At 32.7% G+C, this 18,546-nt stretch overlaps 1 long non-coding RNA gene across 12 annotated transcripts; it reads left to right on the top strand.

The window, feature by feature from the left end:
• The first annotated feature begins 2,609 nt into the window (after positions 1-2,609).
• On the top strand, positions 2,610-17,192 carry LOC110937764. Of its 12 annotated transcripts, none has more exons than XR_004890757.1 (13): positions 2,610-4,120; positions 6,440-6,715; positions 7,212-7,335; positions 10,536-10,636; positions 11,336-11,454; positions 11,572-11,648; positions 11,728-11,816; positions 11,893-11,944; positions 12,309-13,991; positions 14,667-15,219; positions 15,359-15,469; positions 16,075-16,254; positions 16,818-17,192. It is a non-coding gene; the product is annotated as an uncharacterized LOC110937764 (long non-coding RNA). The 12 variants fall into 12 exon arrangements; XR_004890756.1 differs by lacking the exon at positions 7,212-7,335 and adding an exon at positions 4,799-4,993; XR_002591017.2 differs by lacking the exon at positions 7,212-7,335 and having other exon boundaries at positions 3,232-4,120; positions 12,309-12,601; positions 13,766-13,991; positions 16,818-17,185.
• The last annotated feature ends 1,354 nt before the right edge of the window (positions 17,193-18,546 follow it).

Here is an 18,546-nt window from a genome sequence, read left to right as displayed (position 1 = left end):
CAACTGTCGGTGATTAATATGTGTGTAATGTGGGGTCCCTTGGCATTCGTCTATGAGTTATGACCAGTTTCAGGACTGCCTGCCACAGAGGCGGGTGTGGAAAACAGAAAATGCAGGCGTTGTCAGATGTGTGGAAGGATGATCAAATCAACACGTGCTAGTAAGGGTGCACGGGGCACCTTCGGTGACCCCATGCGGGGAGTGTGCTCACCGTGCGGGTACACCGCCACCAACAAATTTTTAACACGCGGTTTGTGTTTAGGTCAGTGTGTGCTCACCGATTGAGAGAGAGGAGAGAGAAAAAGGGGTGATTGGTTGTTAATGTGGGTCCACTCTTTTTCCACCAATCATATTTTTTTCTTCTTTTTTTTTTTATAAAAAAATAATTTTCTGAGTGGAGTGATGCCAACGTTTGAGTGCAAAATGGGGACTTAAGAGGGGAGTTGACATGGAATAACCTGATTGGTTGTGACTAAGTAGGGAATACTCCCCACATGGGGAGCACCCCATTCACCCTAAGATATTAAGGTACTGCACAGGAGGTATTGTTCTTTGGTTTGGTTTTTATCTTTTTGTTTCTGGTTGTTGTTAAGAATTAGAGACGTTATTTGAGGTCTTGAGTATGAATAGGAGTTGTTTTGTGGAACTGGACCAACACAGACCCAAAAACTCCCACTACCTGATCAAGCAATGAAGTAGTTAACTGATTCTATCTGAATGTAAGATTATTTGTAATGGAGATCAATCCTATATACATGTTTTGACCTAAAGTAACAAAATGTTTGATGTACGGGCAAGGCAACTGAAGGCACATTTTGGTACACCGGTAGGGGTGTAAACGAGTCGGGCCAAGTGCGAGCCTTCCATTACTCAAGCTTGGCTCGTCATGTTTTTATGAAGCTCGGCTCGGTTCGGTTCGAATCTACTTGTTTGAGCTTGAGCTCGGCTTGCGAGTAAAACCCAAATCTTGGGCTCGTTTTGAGCTCACAAGCCTAAACAAGCTTTGTATTTCAGGCTCGAGCTCGTTAAGTCTCGGTTTGTATATTAAGATGCTTTTGATTCCTCAACAACACTCTTTTAGGATTTTTACACTTTGCATTAAATGGCAATGTGTTAGGGACTATTCAATCTACCTCACTGTTTTTTTTTTTCTGTTTACCATGACAAAACGAATCGATATCGTTCAAACAACATATGAGGCGACAAAACAGACGTACCCGCCGCAACGCACGGGCATTCCCACTAGCATTTAATATGAATCACTCAAAAACCTCACACAAGTGTTCTTTAGTTATTTTTTTAAAAAATGTCATTAACCTATGATAAGAAATTTAATAAAGTAATAAATCTAAATACCAAAAAACTAATAATAATATATTCAATATATTAATAAACTTCATCTTATAATATTTAACCAAATAACCATATAAAAATAAAAAGCTAAAATTCATATACACCAAGTTATTTGAAGTTAAACAGAAAGGGGAAAAAACAAATGAATGAATAAAAACCTTTACAAAGTATCACCATCCACTTTTAGTGAATAAGAGTAAAAGGTTAAAAGCATATGAGTACTGATCAGTCTTGTCTTTGTCTTTGTCTGGTAAGTAGTAGGGATGAGATTGGTACCGTATTCGTACTCATACCGTTGCCATTTTAGTCCATTGGTTAACTTCATCAATTTTTCTGTTAACGAGAAGACCAATTTGGTCATTTTATATGGTCGAATTGCCCTTCTAGCTAACAGAATTACATAAAAATGATCGAATTGGCCTTCTCGTTAACAGAAAAAATGGATGAAGTTAACCCAGTGGATTAAAATGGCAACGGTGAAACCTTTTGGACCTACATGTGAAAAATGAAACCTTTGGACTAAATTGGAAAAATGACTCAAACCACAGGGACTAAAATGACATTTAACTCATTTTTTTTAATTATAGCCGTTTGAGGCATTAAATTCAATATTAATTTTTTTATAAAAAAATAGCCCTTAAACGGAAAATGTTTGAAACTAGTGGTATCTGACCGCGCTACGCGGCGGAAGTGGGTTGGTATCGGTTTAGCATGAAACGGCGACAGGAATTCGATTGGTATCAAATAGGCTTGTTACGATACTGACACTTGATATAACAATCAAAAACAAAAAAAAAACAAAAACAAAAAATAAAGCTGGGATATATCCAAAAAGATATCAACAGATTTTTACATCAATTTGAAAACTACATGGCGAATACCAGTATCGTATCGCTTCCAAATTCAATAATACCGAAACATGTACCAATATTGCTTAGTTAGAATTGGTTGGGTTCCTCACGACATCGACACTCGTATTAACTTCATTTTCAACAAAATGTCAAGATAAAAATATGAATATAATTGCGTATTATGTTTTTTTTATCGAAAGAAAAAAAAATAGATATCATATTTTACACATAATAATATAAGTTAATAAAGCCGACTTATAGAGCATAACAATTGTAATGGATTTGATTGAGTTTTGAGAGGGAAGACCGGGAGATGGCGGTCAAATAAAACTTGGAAACGGACACTGTTCTTAAGGGCCTTCAACGTTTGTTAATATATAAAATGTGGTGACATGACAGGCATGAACAGTTTGGGGCCGACGGTGAAGACGGGGCGTTCTTAGGGGGTGATGTTCAGGCCCGTCGCCGACCATAGGACGGAGCCCACATAGAGTAGTTTAAAAACAAAACAGAAAGGAACAAGACATAATTTTCATCAAAATAGACATGACACACCAACACAAGCTACTTTGACTACCTAAGTGTTAAATTATGTTTTCCCTCCACAAAATGTCTACATCCTTAGGCTACACGGTATGGTGCCGGAGAAGAGGACGTCGCCGGAGCAAGACCGAGGGGGGCGGCGTGGGAGGACGGGCGTCACCAAGGGGGGCCCACATGCTTTGGTCCGTCGCAAACGGCTTAACTCCGACGGGGAGGACGGGACGGAGGGGCGGCGGCGTGGGACGACGGTGGTGATGTGGCGGCGAAGTTGGAGGACGAACCTGGCGACGGTTCCATACCGTTTAGCCTTACCTACCCCAAACGATCACTCACATATAGCATTTCAAAACAATATACTCTCATCAGTCACCACCCTCTCCATTATTCTGGGGTGTTTGGGGTTTTTTTTTTCCATCTCCTTTTGACTTATTTTATTAACACTTAATAAGTTATAACAATAGTGTTTGACAAAGTACTTTTAAAATGACTTTTGGTTTGTACTATCAGAAGGCAAATTTGAAAAGTAAAGATTTATAACTTCTCAAATAGCAAAATGACTTTTGAAAAATTTATGACCATTACACCCTTCACCTACCTACCTGCCCTTCCAAACACTGCTGCCATCTTCAACAGCATTAGGGTGAAGGGGGTGCTCACCTAATAGGTGAGTCCCCTCTCTTACGCTAAACCAATCCCCGCGTGCCACGTCAACTCCACTCTTAAACTCTCCTAACACCCTAATTTGATGGCGCAACTCCCCTCTTAGGTGAATTGTTTTTTTTTTTTTTAAAAAAAAAAAAAAAGAAAATCATTGATTGGATGGCAGCTCCCTCTCTCCTCTCTCTCTCCTCCCCCTCTCTTCGGTGAACCCCCACCCATTTCACTCCTCTCACCCACTCACCTAAGGGATGGCGGCGGTGTTCCCTTTAGGTGAATGGGGTCACCGATTGCATTCCCCGCTTACACCCCGTATACCCTTAATCTCCATCTCTGTTCATCTCTTTTAAAACAGATCCTCAATTCTCACAAACAGATCTTCTTTTCAACCGATCAGATCAAATCAAACCCTTACTCCATTTCTGTTATCATTAATCTCCATCTCTGTTCATCATCAATTAAGGTTACCAGCGACTACACCTTCATCTGCCGCCTTCACCGGAGCAGCTTCGTTAATACTAGCACCATTAATCCTCCAACTACCGCCTTCAATTACCCCCATCTACCATGCCAGCTTCCTTCGTTTATTATCCGACCCTTACATCATATCTACCATCAAACCTTTACATCTCAACAACAAAACAAAATCACCCATCACTGCTGTTGCTTGTTGCTCGCTGCTGCTGGAGCCATACCGGAGATAGAATCATCTGCAGGTAATAATCATTGTTGTTGTTTCTTATATTTAAGTATATAATTTTTGGGACAGATGTGTTGGTAAATTGGATGTTTTGAATATGCATTTGGAAGTAGTCATGTGTTTTTTTTTTTTTTTTGGTTAGTCGAATGATGGAATCAGATCATGAGTTGTAATAATACAACCATAGTTGTTAATGAAATTCTTTATGTGTTGGTAAATTGGATGTTTTGAATATGCATTTGGAACCTGTCTCATCATGTATTGGTGAATCACGTGGGGATCAAGTAGAATTGGTCTTTAAGTACATTAATTAAGTTTTTAATGTTTGACGAAAGTGATTATTTGTTTAAAGGTTTAGTCTTATTAGTTATGTGGTAAATTAAAAAAAAAGTGTGAAGTAGAAAACATGCAAAGAGTATATGGAGCATGTACCATTCTCTGTTAACAATTAGCTCAGATAATTGTTTTGGTTTTTTTTTTTTTACAGGAGATGCCAGTGGCTTATGATATTTTTTTTTTGTTTTTTTGCTTTGTTTTATAGTTTTTGGAGATTTGACTACACTTAACATTCATATTTATGAAACCTCTTTTATGCTTTGTTTACGAGTTGTGTTTGCCCTGTCTGCTACTTGTTAATGAAAATAACCAATTTCTAGCTTCTGTCTTTTGGTGGTTTGGTTTTGAATTCTGATAGGAGATCGTAGCTTTTCAACTGCACTAACTAATCCTACGGCTCACCATATCATCCTCATTTTTAGCTCCAAAATCACCAATCCAAGCCTAAATCTTTCATCTTCTAAGTGATCTCAAACGTTTTTAAGGGGTTTTCTTGCTTAAGGACTCAAGTTTTCTCGTTTCTCTCAAGAATCTTCACCTAGCCTTGCTAGTGGTATGAACAACCAATCTTCTCTTTGTTTTCGTTAAATACATGTTAGTTCACCTAGAGTTGGGACGTTTTTGCAAGAGCTTTAAAACAAGTAAAGCAATATGTTAAATGGACTAGTTTTAGTGTAGTGTGGGTGTGTATGTGAATCGTGTATGTGGTGTTTGTTCTAAAACTACTAAATCTCTAGATCTATATATGTGTATGCACTGGCAGACCCAATTTTTTTTCCATTGGGGGCGGGAATTTTTAGGGGTTGTTTGTCTATTGCTATATAATAAATTTTTTCAGTCTGATTCAGGTCGGGTCAAATACTTTTTTTTCGTTTCCGTTTGAATTTCAAGCATTCAAATATTCAATTATATATATATTTTTTTTGTAAACCCTAGTCGTTAGTTAAATAAGGCATCAAATAAGGCATAAAATCGAAATAAAACAAAAATCTCATACAAGTGTTAATCATAAGCTAAGTTGGCCCCTGTTTGTTTTTTTTTTTTTTTTTTTTTTTTTATAGCTATGAATAACTCAAAATCCTCATACAAGTGTTAATCATAATCTACAAACGTTAACCTGTTTCTTCAAAGAAAAATATGTACATTTGTAGAGTAATTAAATACGTTATATTTAATATGAATCACTCAAAAACCCCACACAAGTGTTCTTTAGTTATTTCTTAAAAATGTTATTAACCTATGATAAGAAATTTAATAAAGTAATAAATCTAAATACCAAAAAGCTAATAATAATATATTCAATATATTAATAAACTTCATCGTATAATATTTAACCAAATAACCATATAAAAATAAAAAGCTAAAATTCATATACACCAAGTTATTTGAAGTTAAACAGAAAGGGAAAAAAAAGCAAATGAATGAATAAAAACTTTCACAAAGTATCATCAACCTAGTTAGACTTTTACTGAATAAGAGTAAAAGGTTAAAAGCATGTGAGTACCGACAAGTCTTGTGTGTTTGGTAAGTAGTAAATAAGAATTGTCCTGGTAAAGTAAAAGGGACAATTAATGTCATGGTAAAGTAAAAAGGAGTAATAGATATAAGTAGAAATAATATGTAATGTAATACAATAAACAGGTTTTAACGACTCAATGGAATATCAAAAAGAATATAACAATTTCAGTATTAATGGGGTATATTTTATGTTTTTTAAATTATTTTCTCTCAATTTTTGAAGTCAAAGCAAATTGGTGTTTCAACAAATGCAAGATAAATCTTGAACAATAAATTTATATATAAAACTAATCGACCCAACGTTGGATCAATCAATCGGGTTTGAGAATCTGTTAAGCCTCAAGGTTGAGCTTGAGAATCATGTAGTAAGTAGTGAAAATAAAGAAAAGAGATTGAAAGTTAAAAAAAATCGAGAGACTTCAAACCTGACTACTTTAAACTTTTAAAAATCCATTTCACCTTTTCTTTTGTATTTTTGTAGCAACAAAGTTATAAGTTAAAAGAGAGAACCAAAAGAGACAAAAGACAACCTGTGATCTCCTTTACTCTCTCCACTATAGCCTCTGTTACAACCACCTTCCTGGCTTTTCTGCTCCTTCATTATAATAACACTTCAATTAGTTCCCAACTCCACATCAATGCAACCTAAACCTCTCATTCTCTTTGGTTTTCCCCCATTTTGTTGCAATATAAGCAAAACCAATACCGCCACGTTCAACCTTTCTTCAAACCACCAGAATCGTCCCCAGCAGATGAGGTAACTAAATCCAAACCCATCAACTTATTTATTATTGCATATGCATGCAGATTTAAGCTCATAGGTGGGTCAAACATGTAGAGATGGCCATATGTCTTTATTTGAGTTTTGTTTTGTCTCTATCTGTTGATTCTTCAAGTTATATAGTCGTAGGCGCATGTTGTGATGTGTTAATCCACAAAATTTAGAAAAGAAGCATAAAACGAAAAAGTTGCGAAAAATGAAAACTATAAAGGGACCAAAATTGAAAGTAAAAAAAGTTAGGATAGATTGCAAAGATAAAATGTTTTGGGTAAAAGTAATTTATCAAATACTTTTGGGTTAAAAGTAATTTATCAAATACTTTTGGGTGAAAAGTAAAAAATGATTTTTTTTTTTTTTTGAAAATCTCCCAAAGCATTACATATATGCATAAATAACCTGCTTATTTATAGTGTTTAAATTTAATACCCCACCAATCTAACCCACTAGTCTCATTCTTTTACTCTACAAGCAGAATAAGCTCATTGTTCCCTCAAATCGTAAGTTCAAAGTCCAAGTGGGTTTAAGCTTTGGTTTATATATATAAAAAAAGCTCAGACCTCTTCTTTTTCACTCGATCCTTCTCCTTGCTTGTTAAGGTGAAGTTCTACTCTTCCAAACTCAACTTTTCTTTAGTTTTGTAAGTTGTTTTCCAAGACTTCATGTGCTAAGTGTTCTTAGACTAGTTTTTATGTTAAAACTAACAGCTTACTACAAGTATTTTTCTTCTTTTAGTTTTGAAGAAAGTTTATAATAAAAATACTTATACTAAAAACTTATGTTGGTGATCTATGTTCATATTTGTTAGTTTTGTCATTTTTGAGCTTTTAAGTGTTTAATCTTTAAAATACAAGTGACTAAGTGTAATGTTTGGACTTTATGGACTCTTATAAATACTTATACTCATATACGCACGATTTTGTGTTATTTGGTGTTAAAGTTCATAGATCTAGTAGATTTATATACTTTCTTGTCTTATTTCTGTAGATCTACTAACTAGTTGTGTTTAGAAGTTTTTATTATGGATGTTAAATCTTATGATATAATAATTATCTTGTATAAAATGTTAAATCTATAACATAAATACAAATTATGGTGGGAGAATGCATATTTATTAAGTTATAAATAACAATTTTAAGACTTTAATTAGTGTATCATTGATTTTAGGTTTTTAAGTATCTCTAAGACTCAAAAATTATATTATTTTCTTGCTTAAATTCTCGTTTCTTTTGCCTCTCTCGTCATTCCTTCTAAATTTGCATACTTTATATTTAATTACATTATTCTCCACTTACACACACAAAGTTGTGTGTATAATTAAATAAGTTTTTTTTAATGGCAAAAAAGAACTAGCTTTCAAAAACTGGTTTTCTTTATACATTTAAATTTTAATAGGGTACAATTAAATGTTTGCAACATATGCTTTCAAACTAGTTGGATATAAACAAAATAAGTTATGTGTTTAAACTAGCTTTTGAACTCTTTAAAAGTAGTCAATATACACACAGTAGACAATGCTCACAAATGTGTGTAAGGTGGCTTTTCATGTTCCCTATATACATATACAACTTGCATAACCTAACGACATATTACCAATGCGTCGTCGAGTCATACGTTCGAGTAATAAACAATTTTTTCCAAACAAGTCTAGCTAGTTGGGTGAACGTAATACTTCGCCACTTTGGCCCAACTACTCTGGCTACGGGGTGTTCACGGTACGGTTTTATGGTTTATAGGTCAAAAAAGTAAGCCAAACAGCTATCAATGGTTTTTTTTTTTATCATAGAAAACCGAAACCGACCCGCTGAAATTTGAAACCAAATCGTTAATAACGGTTCGATATGTGTACGGTTTCACTGTTTAGAACGTATGATTATAACCAAAGAGGTACGCTTAAAGTGGATGTGAGTATACATCAGTAATTTCACTCTAACATCTAACATCACTTTTGACCATGATCATGTAAAACGAATTATATGACCATAAAGTTCTATTGCTATAACCTTAAAAATGGATTAATCCTCCTTATTTTCTTGTTCATATTTCTATTTTTTTATAACTATTTGGTTTGTTGTTTTAGGTTGTTAAGTTTAATAAATTTGGTTACCTTTATATTTTCTTGATTCTCATTTGGTTTTAATTTAATTATTTTGTTTTGTGGTACAATATTTGTTTTGAGTTTGGACAATTGGTTGATGTCTTAGGTGAGAAAAAAGTGATAGCTACGTAGGCCACATATAGACGTATTTTTTTCCCACTCAGAAATGCCTAAAATGAGTGTAACAATAGGGGTGTGATTTATTTATGTTAGTTCTATATATATTAACTAATGTAATGTAATTGAATAAATATTTATAAATCTGTGCACGATTAATGAACAATCCACTTAAAATCCTTATTCCTTAAAATTTTAGTTAAAACCCATATGCATGGGCGTAGTATAGTGGGGGCGGGAGGGGGCGACCGACCCCCAAACTTTTCGCTCAGTAGTGAAGAGTATCTGGTTTTCATATAGAAGTTTTTGGGTATACACGTATTTGACCCCCTGGTTTTATAGAAATTTTTGGGTATATACGTCTTCGACCTCTCGGTCATAAATCTCAAGCTTCGCCACTGCCCATATGCAACCCAACCCAACACATCACGGTCTATACAATATTACTTCTGTTAGTTTTAATCAACATGCCCTTGTGTAACTTGACACACCACGGTCCATCAACACAATATGCAGCCCACTATTTAATTAAAACCTATATACCTTGTTCTCTCTCTTAACAATAAACTCAAACCCTAAAATGGAACAAGATGAAGCATACTAGCATAGTATGCACCGTGGTCTCTTTCTATCTCTCTCACTATATATACATTGTTTTATCTTGTTCTATTTTGTCGAACCATACCTTGCTGACAACGGGGGTGTTTGGGATTCCTTTTAACTTATGACTTATTAACTTTTTATAAGTCATAAGTCACAAATTTTCACTTCTTATTTTCTCGTTTTAAACCATAAACCTCTTTCTCAACTCTTATTTAAACACTATCAAATTGACTTATTAACTTTTGAGTAAACTGCCAAAATGGTCCCTAATGTTTGGTCACTTTTGTCACTTTATTCCAAAATTTAAAACTTTTGAATCTGGGTCCCTGTGGTTTCAATTTTTTTGCCATTTTCATCCAAAAGCAAAATCTGGTCAGATTAAGTTAAGATCCAACGTTTTTATCTTTTTCCTCCCTTTTAATGAAGGACAAAATTGTCATATTTTTTTAGTTTTTTATTATAAAACGTCAAAAGATCATTTTGAACAGATTTTGATTTTGAATGAAAATGACAATGAAATTGAAACCACAGGGACCCAGATTCAAAAGGTCTGAGTTTTGTACTAAAGTGACAAAAATGAGTAAACCTTAGGAACCATTTTGGCAGTTTACTCTTAACTTCTTATAAGTCAATAAGTTAAAAAGAGCTCCAGAATAAGTTAACCCAAACACCCACAACATATCACAGACCCACATCCCGATGCACCCCACCATTCAAAAGGTTCCCCCGCTGGGCGTTGATGTCCGACGTGGCATGGAACCACGCCTCTTACACAGAGTCTAAAGGGTCCAAGTAGGCATTAGTAAGTTGTAAATAAAACTTAGACCGCTTGTAAAAAATTAAAGAGTAGCTCCTCCCATAAACTAAATTTGCTAATTAATATATAGTTACCTAATTAATTTGGCTTGAATAATTGAAAAATTATAAACCCTAATTGAAGTTGTTGTGTAACCTAAATTTCAATGTTCATAATAATTTCAGTATGGAGTTGCACTCTATAATGATATGGAGAGGCGCATGCAACTTTTTAAGGCACCAACATATGGTACAAGTGGACTATACTACTTTCATAAAAAAAAAAGGTAAAGACAAGTTACTTTTTACTTTTTAATGGTTATTATGATTTGGTTTACTTAAAATGAAAGACAAGTATAGAGGTAATTTATTCTAGTTCTTTCACTGTTTTTAGATGCTCCATGTTTATGGTTTTATAGTATCCATTTTTAAACTAGCTAGCAATGAAAGATGTTAGGTGTTTTGATGAAACAAAACGTGAACAAAACAATAATTAAAATTTGCTAGTATAAATCAAATTTGAAAGATAGTGTTAAACTGTTAATATATTCTTTGTTGTATAGATTTTACTTGTTTAGAATCTGGTTTTATTATTTACAAGCATCTAAAAAAGTATATGCTAAAAATTCTAATAAAATAAACGAAACAATGTAAGATTAAGTGATAAAATCCTATCAAAGTAGTTTATTTAAACAAATAGTAAAGTTTTGGTAGTTTTATTTTATCATATAAAAAGAAGAGTAAATTACAAGTTTTATCCTTTATGTTTGTCCCAAATTTCAGGCGCTGTCCTTTACCTTTAAAATTGATTAGTTTTGTACTTAATGTTTCAAAATCCTGCACGTTATGTCCTTTAGGGCAAACCCAGTTAATTTTTTTTTGTTAAATCTAATCATGTGCAAGGCACATGAGGGCATTTTTGTAATTTCGTTTTTTAGAGAAATTTATGTAATTAACTTAAAATAAATACCCATCATCTTCAAAAGTTGCAGACCACCACCGTTTTTTAGGGGATGTGAAAGAAGTCGCCTTCATACATACTAGTGACCCGACATATACAAGAAGCTGCAAGATGGTCATGGAATCTGCTGATTCACTTGGAAATGTATGTATCCTATTGTTTCTCTCTGTGTGATAATTCATATCAAATTGATCTTGTTAATTATTTATTAGTAGCTTCATATATACTAGAGGTTGATATTATCTTTCTTCTATAATATAGATTCTGGGAAGCACTAGCCATACCATTGATGAGCGTAAGGTGGCCGTTGAGCGTTACCTTGGGTAATAACTAATAAGGTAGCTAATATCCGTTATCATATTTATATGTTTCGTGTTTATAATCGATCAACGTTACGACATGTGTTTGCACATGCAGTAGGGAGGCACACACACCCGTGGCTATTTCTCAAGGGAAAACAAATCGTGAGAGTGACTGGGCTTGACGTTACCATGAATCAATGCGATGTAAGTTAAAAGAAAAACACCACTTTTCTTTTGTTTAATTATTATACTTTCCAAAATAAAATGATACGTGACACAGGTGTATAGGGAGCTTGAGAATGCCTTTGCTAACTGTGGATCATGTACGACAGGTAATTACGCACGTTCTTTTTATAATCACGCATATTGAAGACATTAGTCACGCGTGTTATAGAACAAATCACGCACGTTGTTGTACGTGAAGTACGTTAAGCCGTAATATACGATATTCTTTATATATATATATATATATATAGGGAGGGGCTCATGCGAGAACCACCCTTATTGTGAGAACCGCGAGAAGCACTTACAAGGACCAAATATGAAATTTAATTAAAGTTGTGAAAAATAAAAAAAAAGGCGGATGACTATACATGTAATAATGAGTAATTGTGTAATGTAGTTAGGGTTTTTTTGTAAGATACTCGAATACACACACAAACGATTCATTCCGGCGGCGATTTATAACAATTTCAGGGTAATCCGGCGGCGATTACGGTTCGATTACGGCTGTTACAAGTTGTTTCGAACACACAAACGACTCATCCGGCGGCGATTTGTAACAATTTCAGGCGAATACGTTCGATAACCGGCGGCGATACGGATGTTCTAAGTTGTTGCGGAGGCGATTACGATCGATTACGGCGGCGATTACAGTTGTTCTAAGTTGTTGAGGAGTATAATGACTACAAATGAAATCGGTGAATCGGATGACAAACGTGAAACCAGATAGGGTAGATCGAAGGGCATCCTGAGGAAGAAGATTACAGGTACCAAATTATACATAAATTTTGAGGAAGAAGACTACATGTAACAAATTATATACATAGATTTATTGTAGTTTTTAGTTTACACATGTAATATGTATAGCAACTTGAAATTGAAACACATATTTGTACAATTACAACAAATTAGGGCATATTTCACCCGAATAACACATTTTTAGGTCAATTCTGAAAAATAATATGGTATTTTAATGGCGTTTTTTGTGTTAAATACAATATTTAGTATGTTAATAGACGTAGCTTGTATATTTTGTGATGATAGTTAAATAATTACAATTTTTGTGTAAAATTATGGATACAGAGATTAATTTTTGTATGTTGTATGAATACACATGTAATTTAGTACACAAATGTATGATTATGTTAGTTTTTACAAAGTATGCATATATGCATATAACGTGATATGTACATATAAAGTATGTAAAATAATATGTATACATGTACAGTTGCATGTACAATATGTTTTACATATACATATGCATATATATTAATGGTATGCATATATGCATATATATTAATCATATGCATATAGATTAATGGTATGCATATATGCATATATATTGATGGTATGAATTTATGCATATATATTAATGGTATGCATTTATGCATACAGTTTGTTGAATAGAACAGAGATTAATTTTGTATGTTGTATGAATACACATGTAATTTAGTACACAAATGTATGATTATGTTAGTTTTGACAAAGTATGCATATATGCATACAATGTGATATGTACATATAAAGTATGTAAAGTAATATGTGTACATGTACAGTTGCATATGCAATATGTTTTACATATACAGATGCATATATATTAATGGTAGGCATATATGCATATATATTAATGGTATGCATTTATGTATACAAGTTGTTGAATATAAAGTATGTTTACATGTACATTGAATATAGATTAATGGTATGCATACAAGTTGTTGAATATAAAGTATGTTTATATGTACATTGCACATAGATTAATGGTATGCATTTATGCATACATGTTGATGCATATATATAATATATGTACATGTACAATTGCATACATATTAATGGTATGCATTTATGCATATAAAATAACGGTAAAATATGTAAACGTATATGTTATCAGTTTTAATATATTAACATTGTTTAATTGCATGTTTATACAACAGGTGATGAAAGGGAAAAAAAGGAAAGTGACATTTAGTGCCGATGTTAAGAAAACTGATGCAAATCCAACACATATTAGAAAAAGGAAACATAATGATGATAAAGAAGATAATGAACCAATTGTGTCGATGATTAGGAAATCACAAATTAGAAAAAGGAAAAGTAACGTTAACAATAAAGATGTGGAGAATGCAAAAAACACAACAACAGTTGAACAACCAAGCAAAGGTACAACATACTTGTTTGATATAATAATATTAAGTGTGTATGTAACATAGGAGATGTTAAAAAGAAAGGTGAAATTGAAACAGAGATGTCGGGTATAAAAAAGGTATGTATGCATATAATATTTGAAATGTTATCTATGCATAAATGCATATGCACATGATGGTATAAGCAAATGTGTATATTATTTTAATTATGCATATTAACGTATGGATATTAGTTGGTAATAATATAAACAGAGGAGTATAGTATGTATCTAATTAATATGCATATATGCATATGAGTATATGAAATGTATATGCATAAATTAATGATAAGATTAAATCAATAAAATATTTGAATGTGATGGGAATGTATATGTAGTTAATTAATATACAAATGTGTAAAAAAATCGTTGTTATTATTATTATTATTAATTTTTTTTAAATATGATAAGTTGTGTGTAAAATCACATATGCATATGCGTATATGCATATGAGGGTATATAATGTATATGCATATATGCATAAATAAATTTATATTATATGCATATATACATATAATGATGTATAAATTGGATAATGACGTGTAATTCATAGAAAGATGTGAAAATTATAATAATTGTAATATTATTGTATAATATATATAATAAATTTTTTATTTTAATACTAAAAAAGGTATGAAAAATAATAAATGCAGACACATATGGATGATATAGAAGATACGGTAATCGTATTGAAGCATCAGATGAATGACATAAAGGAAGAGTTGGAAAGACAGTTTTTGCTTAATCCAGACGATGAACAATTGTTGAAAGTGATTGGGATGTTTAATGAGACTTTCAAGGAAACTGTAAAGATGGAAAAGGTTAAACAGAACGTTGATGAAATTGTTGATGGTGTTATTAGTATGTTACAGAAAAACGTAAGGACGGATGATACAAAGGAAGGGGATGAATGTGGGAAAACAGATGTGAAAAAAGGTGGAAAATTAGGAATTGATGAAAGTAAGGGTACTGATGACGTAGAGACAGGTGATAAATCGGTAGCACAAAAAAAGGTGGCATATAAGTATCGTAAGAAGGAGAGGATGTAGTTGATAAGTCAATGCCATCATTTGTATTATTGACCCCAAGTTCGCAAGAATCAGATGATGATGAGTGCGAGGAGGTAGTGCCGATGAATAAACCGTTGGACGAGAAAGAAAAATTGTTATGGAATTTTGTGATGATCATTGGGATGGAAAAAAAGAGGTAATTATTGTTTGATGTGCGTATGTGTGTATAGTTATTATATAAATATGTATATGAATTCATATATGTATATATTTAGGTAGTATGTTGTAGATTTTATTTTGTATTGAGTTGTGAAAAACAAAAAAATATATTATAGGATCGAGGGAAATAAGAAGGATGACGAATATGGGAGGGGCGTATATGATGAAGATGGAAAAGGCGAAGTTGACACAGAAAAGAAAAATGACAAATCCGGATTAAGCTTTATGTAAGTTGTATATATATATATATATATATAGAGTGGGGATCCTACGGAAAGTGTGTTTTTCCTAAAAAGTGTAAAAAGTCATACAACACAATAATTTCAGGCATAAAACACACCTAAAACTCACAAATAATAGAATGAATATTACTAAAATACCATATTCAAACTCTAATAGTCCATAAAAACTTCAAACACACCATCGTAGAACTATGAATATAAAACACACAATGCTAAACAACATAAAACACAATAATATTTGTCATTCCACAATCAGAGCCTTAACATCTAAAACACAACACAAAACCCACATACATGATGTTTTAGTAATCTTCATCATATTATTTGTGGGTTTTTGGTGTGTTTTATGGTTGACGTTACGGTGTTTTATGACTTTTTACACTTTTTAGGAAATTTAGACTTTCTGGCCAACTCCTATCCTATATATATATATATATATATATATATATATATAATTATGTATGTTATTTATATGCATGTATGTTTGTTACGAATTTGCGTAATGCATATAAAGTATATAGAGTTGTAAAAAATAGATTTAAAACAATTTAATTATTGTTGGATAATTGAAAAAATATACGTGCATGCAGGTTGAAGATGTTTGAAACACAACATGGATTGCATGCATTGGGGCATACAATGAACACGCTAGATTTTGGGAAGGAGATATCATCAAATCTGATAGATTGTTGGACAAAATGTTAAATGATAAGGAGAAAAAGATGGTGGCTAGCGGGAAAAGACGGTTGTTCTGTTATACATCAAACTTTGTAAGTAGATAGTATGATTATACATTAATATAAATACACATGTATAATATGTAAATGTGAACATGTGTTGGATAATAAGATAATATGTGAATATGCATATATGCATATATATGATAATGTAGTATGTCGAGTTAACAGATAGTATGCATATATGCATATAAAGAAAATATGATATGCATGGGATTTAATTATAATATGCATATAGGATTGTTAATAATAAAGTGATTGGATATGTGTAAATGCATATAGAATAAAGTTTAATATACATATTTTTTATATATTTATATAAACAAGAGATTTGCAATATTGCATATGGATTGAAATATGATATGCATGTATGCATATTAATGAAAGTATGATATGCATATATGCATATGGGTTATATTATAATATGCAGATATGCGTATGGGTTATATTATGTGTTATTCTATATGCATGTATGCATAAAATTAATAATATATATATATATATATAAATATATGTTTATAAAAAAAATAGGAATAAAAATAATATATATACACAAATATTAATATATGTTTGTAAAAAAAATAAATAAATTGCAGCCGGAATATATGCTGAAGAAGAAGCAAGATGAGGAGATGGCTTTGAAATCTGTGAAAAAGTATTTGAGAGAAGTATTTGAAAGGGACGACACGCTGTTGGATTTGAGAGCTTTTAATATAATAGTGGTACCAATGATCGAAAAGGCACATTTTTATCTTATTTGTATGGATTTGGATACGGGAGATGTGCAGGTGACAGATAACATGGATTCAAACAGAGACGCCGTGCATGTAAGGACATCATCAGAGTTTAGATACATGGGGACACCATTGTTAGTGCACTACATCTGTTGATTGCGTCTAGGTGTTTAGGATCAGGTCTTTTATCGTATTGTATAGCATAGGGCACGTAATACGAGAAAACAGGAGTCTGTATGGGTTTCATGTATCAGGTTCGCTCATAGGGACATAGGATTCTAGGTTCGCTTATTTGACATGATGGTCCGCTTATGTGGACTAGTGTGGTCCGCTTTTATGGTCATGTGACACATAAGCGGACCCAACTGCCTATATATATAGGGTAGTTTGAGCGAACCTCATAACGTTGTTGTTGGATTCACGCCGAAGCTCTGCCGTGTGACGATTGAGCTGTAAAACGTTTCAAATCAATAAAACAAGCAGTTAGGAGGAAGAACTAGCTATATCTACTTGCATTTCTTATTATTCCGCATCTGAAACGCAAGAGACAACCTCTGAACGACTCGTTCGGGTCAACAAAAGATCCTACAACCATGCAAAGTGGTATGTAAAGTTAATGTAATATTTATGTATATTGTCAATTGATGTTAATTTTTAATTTTTGTTTTGGCGTTTATTATGCAGAAAAATTACATGTGGACATACATGAAGTCAGTAAACCACCCGGATACAGAAAAGCTTAGAAAAGGTGTAATAAAGAGGTTAAAGATTACGTGGGGAACAAAGGATAATGTGAAAGATTGTGGGGTATTTGCAATGCGCCATATGGAATGTTACAAAGGGAGTACAAAGGAGTTTGATTGTGGATTCAGTGATTTGAAGGATGTGAAGCAACATCCGTTGAATAACATGCGAATGCGGATAGCAACAACATTGATGTTATCACCGTCAAACATTTATAGGAAAAGGGTGTTAGATATGGCGAAGGTAGCGGCTGAGAATGTGAAGAATGTTAAGATAGAGTGTAAATTGAAAACAGTAGCAAAACTGCCGGAGGAGTGTTGGAGAGGATTAGCGAAACAGTAGGTTGGTTAGAAGTTATATGGTCTATTGAACGGTGTTAGAAAATGGTAAATAGGTTGATGGTATGGTTTGTTAAGTGATTGGATATAATCGGAAAATGGTATGTTATAATGACTGTTGTTGGATTGTTGATATATGCAATTTGTAATTTGGATTGTTAATTATTATTTTTTATTTGTTTTATTTTTTTATTGATTGATATTAAATGATGTTGGTGAATGTTATTGTATATATAATGTGGTATATAGATTGTAAAATGATCAGGGTAAATGCGAACAATAGAGATGGAAAGTAGTATTATGTACATGTATGCATATATGAATATAAAATTTAGTTTGTTATATACGTAATGACATATATATGAATGCATATATGAATATGGTAATTAGAAGAATATAAATGTATGTATATAAAAAATCATGTTGATACATACGGAATGAATGCACATACATATAAATTTATATAAATATGACGTAACAAGATACGGTTGTATATGCATATATGCATA

Source organism: Helianthus annuus, chromosome 4 (genome assembly GCF_002127325.2).
Source record: "Helianthus annuus cultivar XRQ/B chromosome 4, HanXRQr2.0-SUNRISE, whole genome shotgun sequence".
Taxonomy (NCBI): Eukaryota; Viridiplantae; Streptophyta; class Magnoliopsida; order Asterales; family Asteraceae; genus Helianthus; species Helianthus annuus.
This window is presented reverse-complemented; position numbering and strand designations above follow the sequence as displayed.